General features: G+C 31.4%; 1 protein-coding gene across 7 annotated transcripts in view; it reads left to right on the top strand.

Moving 5' to 3' along the window:
• CACNA2D1 (calcium voltage-gated channel auxiliary subunit alpha2delta 1) overlaps positions 1–17,683 on the top strand; it is a 449,625-nt gene that overhangs the window by 291,163 nt on the left and 140,779 nt on the right. The gene's annotated exons all lie outside the window — the stretch shown is intronic.

Genomic DNA, 17,683 nt, shown 5'->3' with positions numbered 1-17,683 from the left:
ATGAAATTACGAGACCACTCTTAGATGAATGTTTTCCCAGTGTCTTTCTTATTTTATCTATCAGCAAGCTTAATTTTCCTAAGAAAATTTTGATATAAATTATTTTGATCTTAGTCTATTGAGAATATTGTCATCTGATAAAAATTCTTAACATGGAATTGAGCACATATCCACATCTATTTTTCATTTGTTCATTGAGCTTAAAAGAATCAATGTTTTAATAAATATTTAACAAGACAGAATTGATGAATTATAGAATTAAATTTCTTCTAATGCAAATTAAGTTAGAATTATTTGATATTGATTAGTGTCTGTTCATAGCTCTTTAGTCAGGGTTATTACAGTATCATGAGTAGCTTGTGAACAAGAATATTAGTAACTAATTTTGAGGTAGATTTTAATATTTTAATGAATAGACTATGAAACTGAAATTTGAATATGAGATCATGTTTACTTTGAAGGCCATCAAGCTATTAATATGTAGTCTCCTTTTGTATCATATATTGTATAGAGTTTATAAAGTTTCAATCTTTGAAGTTGAATTAGGTTTATTAAACATAAAATAAAAACGTCTTTTTGCTACCATAAAGCCAATTTATATGAATGAACAGAATTAACTATACATATCTAAGGATTTAAAATATTACTCAGAGAGCATTAAATATATTGTTTATATCTCAAAAAGTGCATGCTGAGTTGAAAGTGATATCTATTTATATGTAGTATAAGAAAATCAGTATACATATGTGTATGTGTGTGTGCGTGTGTGTATATTATGGAGAGATATAGAGAGAGGGACACCTAATTTATAAGGATCTGTTTGTATAGCTGGCATTAATTTATTTAAAGAATATGACAAAAATCAGAATGTAAAAATGAAAATAAGGCTGTAGAGTAGGTGAAACTCATATATTTAGTGAACTATAGTATAACAAACTATATATAAGCTATATATTGTAAATATTAGAAATTATGCACAAAGACTTGTTATTAGGGCTCTATATCATATGTTAGCATAATCACAATATTTTAAAATTCTCTCTACCTTTTAAGAATTTCAATATGTGGTCAACTTTTTCTTCTGTCTTGATCAAAACAAGCCTTCTGCTCTAATCAGAATAGCTTCTCCATGGAATCATGTTCCACAGATCATTACAAAGATATTCCTGACTTTCTGTCTTTTGTATTTTTGCTCATCTTGTGTTCCTCCACATAAATTATTGTTAAAAAAAGAAGCCATGATTTTTCTAATTTAAAGCTTCTGTTTTTAATGAAATTAAAAATGATTATTTCATGAATATACATTCAATCAGTGTGTTGTGATATGACAAGGCATATAGAGACCACATTGAATCTATCCTTTACACACACTTTTCCATCTGCAGCAGGCTGATGATACTTGACTAGTGCTATCCAATGAGTTATGGAGGAAATGATATGTGTGACTTTGAAGCTGGTGGATTTAATTGCTAGCGTTAGACCCCCCGGAATTCTCTTTCTGCCCATAACCAGATGGGTGGAACCAGAAGGAGAGACCTCTTCATTCTAGGTCACTGAGTTAAACGAGACCACACTGTAGAGCCTACCCCTCTTCCACATCTAGATTCTACCAATCATAAGCAGTGGTTTTATAGGATGAGTAAGAAAAATGTATAAGCAGCAAAGTTCTTTGATGTTTAACCTACTGAAATCATATACATATTCATATGCATACATATGAATGCACAAAGACACTCTTATTTGTTGTCAAATATATTCTGATTGATCTACCTAACTAATCTTCCTGAAATATCACTAATCGTTTACTTACATTTGTGTCATTACTCAGTGTATAAAATGACTGTCCAATCTGGCTTTTTCTGCTTCTCAGACTTTTTCTCCAAAATGTTTAAAAATCAAAATTTTAATCAAAAAGATTTATCTCTGAAATAAATCTTATCATGATTTTAGCAAGTCTTGAAGCCCATATCAAACATTTCTCTTGTTTAGAGCTACAAATAAATGTCATTTCCATTCTCTTATTTTCAGTCTTTCATTCTTTTTCTCTTTCTCCTTAATCCAGATTTTAAAAATGTGACAGTTTAGGGAAAACAAAAACCCACAGCTTATTCTCTTAGGAGGTTGATGATAGATTGGTTTCAGACTATGACAGTTTTAAATTTATACTTTTGCTCATTTCCAAGTCAACAGTCAAATCAAAGTATTAGAAAAACACATAAATCTTATATGTTGAAAGTATATTGTCTCCAATTTATTAGTTTTTTAATGAAACTCAAAAATTAATTTATTACCCACAACATATGTTAACTACTCTTCCCACAGATTTAATGATACTACTCATTATTGTGACAGAATGTAACTGAACTAACAGGTGTTCTGTAATCACTAGACTAAAGGCCATATTCAAGTAAGAGATTTGAACTTAACCTGGGTTAGCTATACTATGTGTGTATGTGTATTCTTATATATCTTCTAAAATATACATGTATGTAAATTATCAATAAAATATGACATTTTTGCATTACGGGAACTATATGTTATAATACCATTACTTTAACTATAGCATTGGTAAGCTCAGCTTTATTTAAATATGTTTCATTAATTCTTATAATGAAGGATACAATTTTAATGGAAATTGAAAATACTACACTTTATCAATGGATCAAATCGAAATATTATATGCCCTGCTGATTTGAATTTGACAATGTATTATATTATTTAAAGGTTTTATTTTGAAACTTTTAGACTTTTACCTGTCTTATGAGTTCCATCTCTCATTTAACATGTTACTAGTGTTCATTTGTTGAATTTCTGAGTACATAATGTACGTGCATAACCCATCATCTCTTGTCTGTCGCCCTAAGATGTAGCCACGCTGAATTCAGACTATTTATATAGTAAATGTGTGGAAGATTTGGGTACAGCGAAAGGTGAGAACTCTGTTCTGACCAAGACATTCTTAATTTTAAACTTCAAATTTTTTTTTTGTTAACATAGTGGTACATGTGCGTAGTTGTTTTCTTCTTTAGATTTTTATTTTATGTTAGTGTATAGTTACTACAAATTTAATCTATTTATATAATCTTATGTATAAGAATCAGGATAGAAATTTATAAAGGAATATTACATTTGTAATGTCTACACCTACATTTGTCTTTGGTTTAAATAGTGAGTTCTAGATCAATTTAAACTATTGCCAAATATTTAAATTCTGTTTTATTTCAAAGTTGATTCACAAGCCCATGGGCTTAACTGTGATATATACATTTCAAAAATTATAATTACAAGTTCTACTTTGAATATGACACAAAACAGTTGCCCGAAAAAAAGTAAAAAGCTTAAAGACATCAGTTTTGACCCAAAATAAAAACAGTAGTTCGAAAATACACTTTTGTTTGAAATATTCTAAAACATGAAAATTTAGAATACCACTTCTTTTATTTCTTACTGAATCTTCATTTTACTTTGCATAAATGCCTATATACACAGTTCACATATGAATATCATTCAAGTGTAGAAAGCTTTCCAGCAAGGTGTGCATTGATTGAAATTTCAGATAATGATATCTTATTCTAGGAAACAATAGTCTGTATTTTGATGTTGATAGCATAAATTTCACTGTATCTTGAACTAAGACAAAAAGAGAATTATTTAGAAACAAACATAATAAACATTGTCTATGAGTTTCAAGGAAACTTTAGTTTTAATAAAACATCTTTATGTCCCAAAAAGCTAATATCTGGAAATAAAAGATTTATTAACTTTAATAATAAAAGATACAAATTCTAGAAAGTAAGATTAGATTTTTTAATTTGGTTTAAAAAATAATGTTTTATAAAATGGTTAATAAGATGGGTTCCAAGTGGTAGAAAAAAAAATCACCGGGTATCCTTTGGAAGCAAAGAAATAAAAATTTACATTCAAGAAAATCCTTTTTGAGAATATTATGAAGTAAGAGTAAATTTAATCTCAATCGTAATACTTGGATTTTCTAAAGACATGAAAAATTGTGTCTTGTTTCTCACAAGAAAATAATTATGTGATATTTTGACAGTGTCTAGAAGGGCTACTATAACTAATGCTTTTAAAATTAATTAAATGTTTTGGTTATGCATATCATAAGTATACATTATTTTTTAACCTGTTTGTTTATTTGTTTATATTTATTGGGGTGACATTGGTTAATAAAATTATCTGGGTTTTAAGTATACAATTTGATTAATACATCATCTGTATATTGCATTGTGTGTTCACCACCCTATGTCAAATCTCCTTTTATTGAAATAGATGATGGAATAATATGATCTGGTTTTCATAGTGATACATGTACACATATCCTTACCTTCTTGCTAAGAAGATATTGCTACCTTACTTAAGAATATGTAACTTGAAAAATTACTCCACCCAAAATGTTAACAATAAAATGTATAGGCTTTTGGTTTTAAACAAAAATGTTGGAGACGTCATGTGTAGGAGTAGCAGATGCAAGGGTAAGAAAATAGACGACTGATATTTTAGTAGACTATATATGAAAGAATTTCAGTTGAACCAAAGAAAAGAAGACTTTGCTTCATATTTATTTGTAAGGCCAGAGAAACTGACACATAAGGTAAAAAGATCCTGGCTTCCATCAGCTTGATTCAGAATACACAGTGACAAGAAAGTAAAGGGTTATTTTAAAAATATGTATAAGATTAATATTAAGGAAAATACTTTCTAGGAAGAATTGTAAAATTTATTTCAATAAACTGTGTTTGTATCAGAGAATGGTAACTATGTGTTTAAAATTAAATTGAGTTTATTACCTCTTTGATTTGGAATACAAATATAAAGTGACAAGAAAGTAAAGGCTTCTTTTAAAAACATGTATAAGATTAATATTGAGGAAAATACTTTTGGGGAAGAATGGTAAAATTTATTTCAATAAGCCATGTTTAAATCAGAGAATGTTAACTATGTGTTTAAAATTAAATTGAGTTTATTACTTTTTACATGTGCCTAGTTTTCTGTTTTATGAAAAAGAAGATTTAAAAAGTCTTGATCTGTATGTCATCTTCTGATATTAAATTTCACTGAAAGATTGAAGTTTTCTTTTTAGAAAAATCTCATATGTTTCTAAGTAATTAAATCTTGTCACTCTTGCCTTCTGATGAATTAGGGTGGTTGGCATTCACGCATTTAGAGCTTCTGATGCAGGTTTAAATCATTTCCAAAAGTCAAAGGTTCAAGTAAATTGCAGAAGAGAGCCGCACAATGAGGGTGAGGAGAGTATATTCAGCAATTTGGAGTGCCTTTATAATACATATGTGAGTCCTGTAGTAGATAGAACTTTAGAGTCTTATAAGACCACGTAATCATCAAGCCTCAGTCTCTTGAGGCTCTGTAAGTATAAAGGCACAATAGATTACCTCATCATCCTAACGGAGGTAGAAGAGAAAATTGCTTATTCTCTAGTGCACAGCAAGCATTAAAGTGCTCTACAAACAAGAGATGCAGGCATTGTATCCCTGGGTACTTGATTTAAGTCAATACCTATTTTCAAAATGATAAAATTACCAAAAAAATGCATTAGAAAGTAATGGATTTTTATTGGTTTTAATATTTTTTATATTCTCTCTTCTTGATGGATTGTGAATCATACATAGATACATGGAATTTGTATTCAGTACACTCATTTTAATGCAGATATGAAAATCATATTTAAAAGGCACATTTTGCGATTATTGTTAAATGAAAACAATAGATGTTAAAGTATACAACACACATGACTTTTTATGGAAAATATGTTGTTTGTGAGGGTTAGATCTACCTTGTTTCCTTTTGGCATCTCTCTCTGAAAAGTTAAACTTCTTTAGTGCTTAAGGATTTCTAGAGCTTATTTGTGTCAATACCTAATGACAGCTGGATACTTGCGACTGTCACTGAAACGATGACTCCCAAATCTGATTTTTCCATATGGACGTTCTGGCTAAACTGCACATTGATTTCTCTAATTGCCTTTTGAATAACCATCTTTAATAGATATTTCTCAGAGGTACCTCATATCATGCTCAAAATTGAGTTTATCATTGTTGTCCCCCAATATACCCCTCCTGCAACATTTCTATCTTTGTTTATAGCACTGTCCAATCCCGAGCCAGAAAATCAAGGCTTCTCTTTTCCCCTTCTCACCATCTGTCACAGTGGTCTTAAATTATTTTTCCTCAACATCTTTTTAATCATCTTCCACTCTCTCTGTCCACCACTACTTTTTTTTTAGTTCAGACCATTATTATCCTCAGCAAACTGACCTTGCTAGCTAGTTTTATCTTCCCCATTTACATTTGGCTTGCTTCCAGTCCACATTCAGTTTTGTTTCATACTGGCTTCTGAGCAAAGTCCCAAGTACAAATATGATTGTTTCCTACTTCAGCTTATATGGCTCTTTGTAGATCTCAGAATAAAATAATTTGTATTTGGTACTCCTGGACCATTATATCAGTGTATCTTTAGTCTTATCTTGGCCGCCATTGTTCTACATTCGCCTTTCATTCACCCTTTTGAACAACAGCCAGCTTCTGGAACTCCTGGAATGAACGCCTTATGCACTTTCTTCTTCTTCTTCTTCTTCTTAAGGCTTTGTGCCTTGCACAGGAGATTCACTGAATCAGCCACCAAGACCTCCTACCATCTCTCCACTCTGTGTCACCATCTCTAGGAAGCCTTTTGTGACCACCACCCTGACCGTTGAAACATTTGCTTAACTTTTGATAGGCAGGCACTGTTAATAGAGTCTGTGATACAAAAGCAAAATATGGTGTATCAGGCTTTGATATCTCTGTCTCCTTCATTAGATTTAGAGCAACTTAGGAAGAATGATCATAGTTTATCTGATTTTACTTCCAAGAGCTAGTTAAGGACTATTAATAAATGTTTTTGACTGGTTGAATATAGTGCTGGAATTAGAACTTTACCTCTGTAGGATTCTATTTATTACATTGAAGATGCCCCAACCATTTTTAATCTGTCATAATATTTCTCGGTGTCATATTTATCTGTTTGGATAGTTTGGTGTTTGGGGAAGATTGTTCAAGAGTCTATTCTTGAAATATCACACTGGATTATAAAGCCATTCTATTGATATCTATGCATTTCCTATTTCTCAATGTCATTAGTTTTTATTATCTTAATTAAAGAGTTTATATCAGTCTTTCTGTGATGAGTTCTTTGTCTTTCAGGTCTCTGCTTAAAATACATTTCTTCAGAGAAAATATTCCCGAATGCCCAATCTAAAGTAACTGCTTAAAATATATTTCTTCAGAGAGAACATTTCTGAATGGCCAATCTAAAGTAACCACCTAGTCAATCTCTGTGGCATCCCCTCTTTTAATTATTTATAGAGCACATAGGATGGTCTTTGTACCTATGTATTCATTTGTTTATCGTGTGTCTCCTTTACTAGAATGTTAGAAGTCCTGTCTGTCTTGATGACCCTATAGGCCGAAGAAAGAGTCTGCAAACTATGAACCACTGGCCCGTCATATGTTTTTGTATAGAAAGTTTTATTAGAACACAGTCATATCCATTTGTTTATGTGTTGCCTATGGCTTCTGTTGTCCTATAGCTGCAATGTGAGTAGATGTGACAGAGGACATGTGGGCCATAGACTTAAAATATTTTGTATCTGGCCCTTTAAGAAAAGTTTGTCAGCTCATGCTCAAGAGCCCAGAATAGTACCTGACACATAATAGATACTCAGTAAACATTTGTCACATGAGTGTATGATAGAAATTAAGTGACAAGGAAGTGAAGCACATAAATTGGGAGATACTTCAGAGGAAGGTTCTTAGAAAAATTCACTGGTTTAACAGATTTCCTAAAAACTGGAACATAGTATGTATATAAGGCTCTTCAAAACATCTGCATTAGAAGTTGATCTATCATAGGACTTGAAGTGAAGCTAAAAAGAGGACTAGAATGATTCTATCCCTCTAACACAGACGATGCCCACAATTCACTTATCTCTTTAGGGTGAAGAGAGGAAAAGGAATTATTGGACCATTTGTACCTGCTGTAATATGGTGTAGGTTGATTAAAGAACTGAAAAAATTTTAATTTACTGAAAATTTCCTCTAACTTATTAAGACAACTCAACACATGAGAATCACAAGTAATATATCTGTTTACTTTTTCATTTATTAACAAATACTTTTGAATACCTAAACACATTTAGTCATTACTGGTCACCGAATGCTTATTATGCATTAAGAATAGCATTGCATTTTCATAACAACCCTAGATATCATAGGTACTGTTTTCTCCATTCTATCCCTGAAAAACCAGAACTCTATACAATCGAATAGTTTGCCCAATATTGTACAACTGTGCATTAAAGAGAGATTTATCACATTCCATTGCTTCTTCCACTGTATTCTAGATATTGAAAGAAAAAGTAAATAACACATGGTGCCTACCCTAAAGCAAGACAATATAATAGAAGGCATGCAAATAAAGAGGGATGGTGAAATGTGGGAAGTATTTTAATAGAGGTATATAGAAAAAGCTATAGGGGAGATGGGAAAGAGTTTATGCTTTTATGGATGAGGGGGAGGTGGAGTGAGAAAATTAAAGAACACCCTACAGAGAAGGTGATGCTAAACTGTAATATTTTACGGAGAGGTTTAACAAGTAGGCATAATAGGCAACAGTCCAAACTGAGAAAACGATATATGCAATGACATGGGAAGCACAAGTCGACATTGTATTCTCTTGGGGAGACACAAGTATTCGATCATAGCTCGGGTTTGTGGTGAACAGAAGAGCAGTGTGAGAGGAGGTGTGAGAATTGGATAGAAGCCAATCATAAACACCCAGGTTTTATGGAAAGTAACTAAAGACAAGATTTTAATTACGGATGACATTTGCCAAGTAAAATACTGTGGTAGTAGTGGGAAGGATGGATGAAAGTTAGCTGAAACTGGAAGCAGGGAGTCTATTTAAAGATTTTAACCAACATAAGATTGTATACCAACGTTACTTTTAAAAAAATAATAAAGGTTATTTCAAAAGACCTGAGTGGGGCTGTGGAGTGAGAGAAGATGAGAGATATATAGACGCTAGAGCCAACATGACCTGGTTGTTTACCATCTTCTGTTGTATATCACCAGATCAAAATTCTTTAAGCCATTTTTAAAAGCCTATATGTGTAGTGTTTGTTTTGATCAGATATTGAATCATTTATGATATGTCAAGCTAACTTGAGCTTTTTCAACCAATTTGACTGTGGTTAATTTAAACTTTGTGGGCTAATATTAAGCTGCGGATGAAAATAAAATAAAAAATACATGATTTATTAGAACAGGACAATAATTATGTATTATTAAAGTTTTTACTGAACAATGCAGTAGCTAGGACTGGTAAGTATAAATTTAATGTGTCAACTATGACAAGTACATTAAAATCTGAAGAAATTGCTCATTATGTTGTAAGCATCATGAAAACTGACAATTGATGATTTATTTTTTTTTTTTTGGTATATAGATGTCTATCTGTATAAATAACAAAATATGTAATGTATGTTTATATACTTTTGGGCAATTTTCTGTGTGCAACTAGAGATATAAGGATATTAACCTCATGTTGTCTTAGAAATGGTTAGATTTCATCTATACCTTCAGGTAACATGCCTCTGTAAGTATCAGTCTGTGATTCAATTTCTTCTATGTATTTTAGATTGTTTCACTCTGAAGCAGTGCATGGTGTTTAAACCAAGTGATTGCTCTTCTTGATTACAGCCAGCTAGTATGTACAGTGTTTCAATGTATCAGATCTTTGCATCTTAAAATCACTAGGCAACTCTTTATTCTAAAACTGGTTGACACAAACCCTTACTTATCAAGCAGTGTGTGCTTCATTGACAATATCACCCTAGTCCCCAGGAGCCTTGTTATCCTTTTTCTTCAACCGTATCTCATTAGTCAGCTCCGTACTTTTGATCCTTCTTTTTGAATTTAGCAGTCCAGCTTTATATGTAGACACTTAATTCCTTCTCCAGTTAGGAAACCTCAGAGCAAAGGCAAGAGGTTTCCCGTGTCTAATTTGGTCTGTAATACTCACCCAGAATTTTCTCTCAGCTTTAAGAGAACTGTTTGTGCATAATTCTGTGTGTGTGTGTGTGTGTGTGTGTGTGTGTGCGCGCGCGCGCATGCCCATGTGTGCATTCTGTCTGGTATATATATTAGATCTTATATAACTTAATTTCTTCTACCAGAATTTTGTGTGTCTGCTATATTTATGGCAGCATTTACCAATATGGTTTGATTTCAGGAGCACTGGGAATATCCCATTGTAAAAATTATCTCGTCACCAAAATCGTACAGTACATTGTTTTGTTATCATTAAAATTTTTTAAAATTTTATTTCACATTCTCTTATAACAATGAAAATGCTTTGGAAAGGTTAATACATTGTTTTATTCATGAGATTTATAGCAAAGAGATTTAGTAATGTTGTTGGACATTCATTAATTTTGGGCTGAAGTAAGGGCAAAGGTTCTTTGAAGAGAGGAGAGAATACTAGGCTTTAATTGCTCATCCTAGCCTTTTAGCAGCTTGATCAGAATTGCTCCATCAAGATATTTCTTTAAAAAATTCTTTAAATGCTGAATATTAAGAGGTAAATAAGATAATGATAACGATAAAGACAGGTAACATTAATTGCAGTTACGAAGTGACAAACTGTTCTAAGTACATGTAATCTTTAACACAGCTCTATGAGGTTGTTATTATTATTATGTCTATTGTACAAGTGAGGAAAATGAGTTTTAGAGAGGATAAGACACTTTCCCAAAGTCAAATGGCTGCTTCTGGCACAAAAACACTTGGCCTATAAGTGGGAGGGCAGTCAGTGAGAATCGTCTTTGCTCGTACTGCATACATTCACGTGTTACATTCTTAAATGCCAGTTACTCAAAGGAGAAGGCATCACTGGCAAGATAATATATTGTATACATTTTTAAAAAGCTACTCAATTTAGAATACTTTAATTTGATCTTAATTCTGTATTCTCATTTGGCTTCTAGCTTCATTTTTATGCTCTCATAGTTTCTGATTCTTATTTTTAAACTCACATATTCCATCTCCTAAATAAAAGATGTATGTCTAGGGCATTTTCAATTGTTTTCACTTGTTCAAAATTTAACAGGCTCTATGTTTACTGAAATATTCTAAGATATAGAGATAAATATTTTTAAAAATTTACAATTTTAATTACAAATAGTGAAATTTATGATGAAAATGACTTTGTATCAGTGGAAGAAATTGTACTATTTCAGATAATCACTCTAAAGCTCCTGGTTTAGATTTACAAATTAGGCCATGTTCCCAAATTTAAAATGATAATATTTCAACTACATAGTTTCAGTGAAGAAATAAATTAGGAGGTGAACAGAAGGAATGTGGCTTTATTACAAAATAAATGGAGAGATTCACATTCCGCTTTTGTATATAAAAGAAGTATGTTAATTGTTCAAGTACCAGAAAATAATAAGACTAAAATAACATACGGAAATGTAAAATAGGAGCTGTTATCTATGTAAGACATCTAAAGATATACGGGCTACAATTTTCTAATCTGTCTAAGAAAAGAACTACAATAAAATCATGTTCACTGATTCCCTTTTCTTCATAAGCTTATTTGACATTCACACTAACCCTGAAGGCTATCTAGGATTCCATGTTCATTTTTCAGTTGAAAGAACAACAGAAGCACAAGAGGTGAAATTACTACTTTTAAGTAGCTTGTTGTGCCAGTGATAGGGACTCTTTGCTACCAAAGTCACTAATTTTATTTGTCGTTGTTTTTATTTATTGATTTTGATAATATTAGGAACAGAAAAAAAACTTAGAATGGTGAAAGATAAACAAAATTTTTACCATGCCTTCTATTCTTATGCTAGTTCTTTGCAAAATCCCTACCCTCCTCTAAGAAAAATCTTATAATTTTCATTTTATTGAAAATGACATTAAAAATCCTTCAATTAATAAACATGACATTAGATCCTATCGTCTTCTATTCCCCTTGCACTATCCTTATTTTCTTTAATAATAAAGTGGATTTCTTCTGAGCTCCTTCTATGTGCATCATAATTTGCAGATTTCATTAAAGCAGAACAGCTGCGTTCTGGGTATTAATCAGATACTCAATCTATTGGAAGCTAAAGACATAAGAAGCAAGACCGGAAATCTCAGTAATGTGGGGGTTATACAATTGACAAGGACAAGGGCCTTTGAATATTTGTACCAAATTAAATATAGGAATACAGGCTTATCTCCTCATCAGGGTCTACATGTGCCTTGGAGCCTTCTGTTCTCCCATCCTCAGTGGGAGGTGGAGTCTAGTGCCTGAGACGTAATTAGAGAGATTAGATTTGGTCTTCCCATCTCCCTATATTTTATTAATCTTTCGTTTACACTGGGATTAGATGAGATTCTCTTAACCAAATTCATTGAAAAGATTTGTTCATTTTAATATTTATGCATGCTGTCAAGTCCTTAAAGTGGATTCTTTTTGTCTGTGCACTTAATTGGATCAGTGGGTTTCTTCTTATTAACATTTTTCTTTTTAGAGATTAGAGTTGATGAATCAAATTAGTGACATCTGGCTCAGCTCATCTGTTAAATACAACTTTTTTAATGACTACCTTATATACTATGGGATAAAATGAACATTTGCTATGAAGATAAAATGTTTAGAATCACACACTAAGTGTTGAATCATTAAAAATAACAATACCAAAGCAAAACTCTAATATTCTATGAATGTCCAAAAGCAGAGGATGGGAGAGATAACATTTAATGGCACTAAAAAGTCGCTTTGAAATCCTCAACCATTTTCAGGTATGAGAATAGTGTGTTAGTTTCTAGGACTAAAATGAAAATTTTTTCAACCCAAAGGGTGTCAAAATATAGCCTGAAATATTCACATAATTTAATATCAAGAAATATTAAATATATATATGTATATATCGCCTTTCACTTTGAAGAAGTTTTGTTGTGGCTTTTTGTTGATGTTGTTCATTGGGAATTTCACTTTTTACAAAGTGGATTTATTGTCTTGTGTTTATAGTTGTACTTAAGCAAAGTTTCCAAACCTGAGCACTATTGATATTTTGGTAATTCTTTCTTATGGGTGCTGTCCTGTGCATTGTAGGACCTTTTAGAGCATCCCTGGCCCCTACCCACCAGATGGCAAAAGCCTTCCATCAGTCATGACAGTAAAATATGTCTCTCGACATTGCTGAATATTCCCTGGGGAGGCATGGTGTTTTCAATTGAGAGACACTGTGTGGCAAAGGCATAAATGATTTTTTTTTTCAGATTAGAAATTCTAAATAATTAGAGCTACACATATAATAAAACCTTAGAAATAAATAGCTCACGAACAGCAAGAATTTGGGAATCTAGCACACACTTATTTGAGTGCTGTCTCTACAGCTCTGACTTTGTTTTTGGCAAATTTTATGCCCTTTCTCTGTTTTATTTTTGTCGTCTAAAAAAGCAGATAACATTAGAATCTCACCGGAAGTGTCATTCTAAAAGATAAAGGAGATAATGAATAGTAGTAAATGGTTAACATACCTGCTGGCATGCAGTATGTACTTAATAAATATTATTGACTTTGTTATTACCAGTGACAATTATTTAAATATAGGCTAATTTTATCTCAACACAAGGCTATGATAACAGAATGCTATTATTGGTTAAATGGAAATAGTATAAGAAACATTTTGGCCATCTCTCTTGTTTTAATTAATTGTATCACATTTACCATTGTTAAAAAATAATTTTTAGTATCTCGTCCCTTACATAGCTTCAGTATCAACAAGTCTTATCAAAGACTTGTCTAAGCTATTACGTTTTACAAAATACATGTTTGTTACAGACTTTCAAAGTTACTTTGTATTTTATGTAAATCATAACAAATATGTTTTTCTTCTTTCTACTTTTTTCTGTTTAATTTGAATTCTGTAGTTGACATTATAAATAACCTTAAGGTTTTTCAAATAGTATATAGTGCCTTCAATGCATGGTGAGGCTCTAAACCCTGATTAAGTCAGCAAAATGTATTCAACTTAAAAGGGAGCAGCAGTGCAACACTGTATGGGTTGAAGTTTAAGGAAGAAAATTGGAGTCAGAATTTGATAACAATTCTGTATTCTGTATCATAAATGAGATATAGATATAAGTCATGTATTTTAGAATAAGCAGCAAATGTAAGGTGCTTCTTTTGTGCTGTTACAAATTAGATTTTTCTTTCTTCTCTTGAGAAGCCAGATTGAACAATAGAGTGCTCTCAAAGGGAATCGCTGAACACCAAGGCCGTGTTTTTGAAAACTAAGTGTAAGAAGAATAGAGATGTATGCTTGGTTTTTTACATCAATTATCAGTGAAATCCTGTTATACCATTCAGAAGAGAGGCCCCAAAGTCAAGGTTTGCTTTCCCAGCATCCACTGCTTTTAATAGGCTTAGCCTTGAACATCCACAAAAGACTTATTTTTACAAAATCTAATTTTCTAACAAAGATAAAGATCTTTGTTTCCTAAAAGTTGATAAAAAAATTAGGACTAATTTTACTCTTAAAGTAGCTATAAGACACTTAATAAGTTCATTAGTTACTGACAGTAGGTTCAAGTCTAGATCACCAATTACTCTTATACAGTGAATTAAAAATGTCACTCATATACTTCTAATCTACATTTAAAGAAGAAATTAGAAGTTTGTGCCAATGCAAAACATTACTGTTTTGGGGGGATTGGAGGAGAAAGAGGGCATGTGTGAATATGATATGAAATATATTACAAATGCAGTACATACACAATATATAATTGAGAATAGACAATTGAAAAGATCTTTAAATACTGCTAAACGATTTGTAGAAAACCAGTCAGAACTACATTCTTAAGTATATCTATCCAAATAAAAGTTGTAAAATATTATTTTTCGCCAAGAAATATTCCAAGCTCTTTTAAAAATATATTTTATTCTGGAATCTGGTATGAAACATTATTTGGCTACTAAATTATATCAGTGTTTCAGCAATTAAATAAAATCTTTTGAATTTTGATTTCTTGCTCTGGACTTTCAAATAAGGATTGTGACTTATAGAAAAATAATTGCATTTTTAAGGTGTTTACAACATATAGCGACAAATGGAAAATTACTTATAATCTGTTGAACTTTAGTGAGAGTGCCACAATTATTTTTTGAGTATTAATACAAATTCTTTGTAGGATAAAAAAATATCTCCTAATAATCACTTTTAACTTTAGAAAGGCAGCTGGCTTTTTACCCAGTTGTAGCCAGAATAGTTCATTGAAAACATCTTTCTGCTTACAAATTTGAGAGAAAGAAAGAGAAGAAAATGTGTGTGTCAATATAATGAATGTAGCAGGAGAAGAAAATATTCAGGAAATGACATATTTGTGTTAGCATGGCCAATATTCTTCATTAGTTCTATTATTCCATCATCTGAAGATTACCCAGTTATTTTAGTATTGTTTATCCTGAGTTATGCTGAACTGAATTTAGCTCAGCAGTTCCTTTAAGTCAAGCTCTATCTGAGTTATCCTAATAGCATAGAAATGGAGAAATGTCGGGCTCCTTACTAATTCTAAATTAAGCTGTCATTTAATTTTACAAGGTTAAAAAGGTAAAAATCTGCTCATTTCAGGATACCAAAATAATGTTTTTTAGCTAAATGTAATTCATAATGTGAATCAGAAAAAATATAGCCAAATGACCAATATAAAATAGTATTCATATTTGTTTCCTTTGATGCTTTAAATATTTTCTTTTACATTTTCAGTTGTTCTCAATGTAATTTGAGAAAAACATTTTCCTAGTTCAGCAATTTATTTTACTTTGTACTTTTGGCGTTTTAATAAATTTGAATGATATGATCGAGTGACTCTTGCTTTAACGGTCTCTGCTTAAGGATTGGAGATCTGTTATCTCTTCATAGTATAAATCCCGTGAATTAGAACTGCTAGATGAAAGACTACATGTGTTTTTGATAGAGAGCTGCAGCCAAACTCTCCTCTGAAGAGGCTGTACTACTTTTGCACTCTCATGCCAACTTTGAGTTTTGATTTCTTGCTCAGGACTTTCAAATAAAGGTTGTGACTAATAGGATAATGAATGCACTGAAAATTGTTCATAAATATACAATGACAAATGAAAGTAACTGTATCCTCACTCATTACTATACACTATCATCACGTTGATAAACCTTGCTCAAGTGGTAGGTATACAATACCTTTTCTTTTATTCTGAGTAAAATTTAAAATCAATGCAAGTGCCTTTTCTGCAAATATTTTATGTATTTTGCTCATTTTCAGGTGAACGAATTTTGAAAAAAATGTTTTGAAATCTAATAATGTCCAGTCTGAAAAAGAATTTTCAAATGTATAAGTGGCAAATTTTAAAACGTATCACTATAATCATAAGAATATTTCAGAATATTTCAGCTTTACTTTCCCCCCAAGTATATAAAAGTATAATTCACAATCAGTGTATCAGAGCCTAATATTAGTAAAGTTATCAAATAAAACTTAAAAAAAATTAACAGCCTTGAAAATAAATTAATTTTATTAATAATAATTAGATATCAATTGTTGCTTAATGTGAATCAAAGAGTAAAGGAAATTGAAGAGATAGTTAGAATAGATTGGTATTAATGAACTCTATGTGGATCATAAATAAACATTATTTGTTCAGTGGAATATTACTGTTAAATTCATGAATGTTTAAAGAAAAGTACGATGTCCCTCTTTTTCTGTGGTATTTTGTCTATTACTATAAATATTCATGATAGTAAATATCAGTTCAGGTTATCTATGTGAATATAAATTTTTCATATAACTGGTCACTTTGTGTTCATGGGATCATGCTTTTGCATATGAATTCACTAATCTCTCAGATGCACTATGAATCTGACGCAGCTCATGAATATTCACACACACACTGATCTTTCTGGAAGTAATCACATCTATAAAGATGGAAATCTTATTAGTTTTCAATAATGAGAAATGCATTAGGATGCTGCTCCCAGAACAATTTTACAATACCCTGTTTTTATTTTTTGTAAATGATAGACTTTAATATATAAACACATATCCTAGACATCTTTCTTGATAGACACTCTCTTTTCTTTTACCTTTAAAGAAAAACTTGTGCGTGATTTAAAACCATGATTACATTTGCTTCTTTTATTTTCTGTGGTCATTGGAAATAATAGAAGTTAAACAGTATCTCCAGTCCTTATCCCAAGCTGATATCCACCTTTTAGACTTGGTTATAGATTCTCAAATTCAAAGTAGCACAATGTGCTAATCTGCTGGGTGCATGGTACATACTTTACTTATAAAGACCAAAAAAAAAAAAAAAAAAAAGAAGATTATCTGCCATCTATTTGTATAAAGGGAAAATAATATTATAAGCTAGTTAAATATTTATTGTTAGACATGAGATGTTCTGATCAAAGAGGCCCATAATTACAAATTATATGTTATTCAAACCCATATTATATCCCACATTATAATGTTTTCCTTTGATTATGAGTGGCATATATTTGGTAATACCTAAGATCAGTCAGCAGTTACAAGAAGAGATCCAAATCAGTGATCTGACCCCTATTAGCACCATG

This window comes from Rousettus aegyptiacus, unplaced genomic scaffold, assembly GCF_014176215.1.
Source record: "Rousettus aegyptiacus isolate mRouAeg1 unplaced genomic scaffold, mRouAeg1.p scaffold_m13_p_13, whole genome shotgun sequence".
Lineage (NCBI taxonomy): Eukaryota > Metazoa > Chordata > Mammalia > Chiroptera > Pteropodidae > Rousettus > Rousettus aegyptiacus.
Note: the sequence above shows the minus strand (reverse complement) of the source record. Positions and strands in the feature narration are given on the sequence as shown.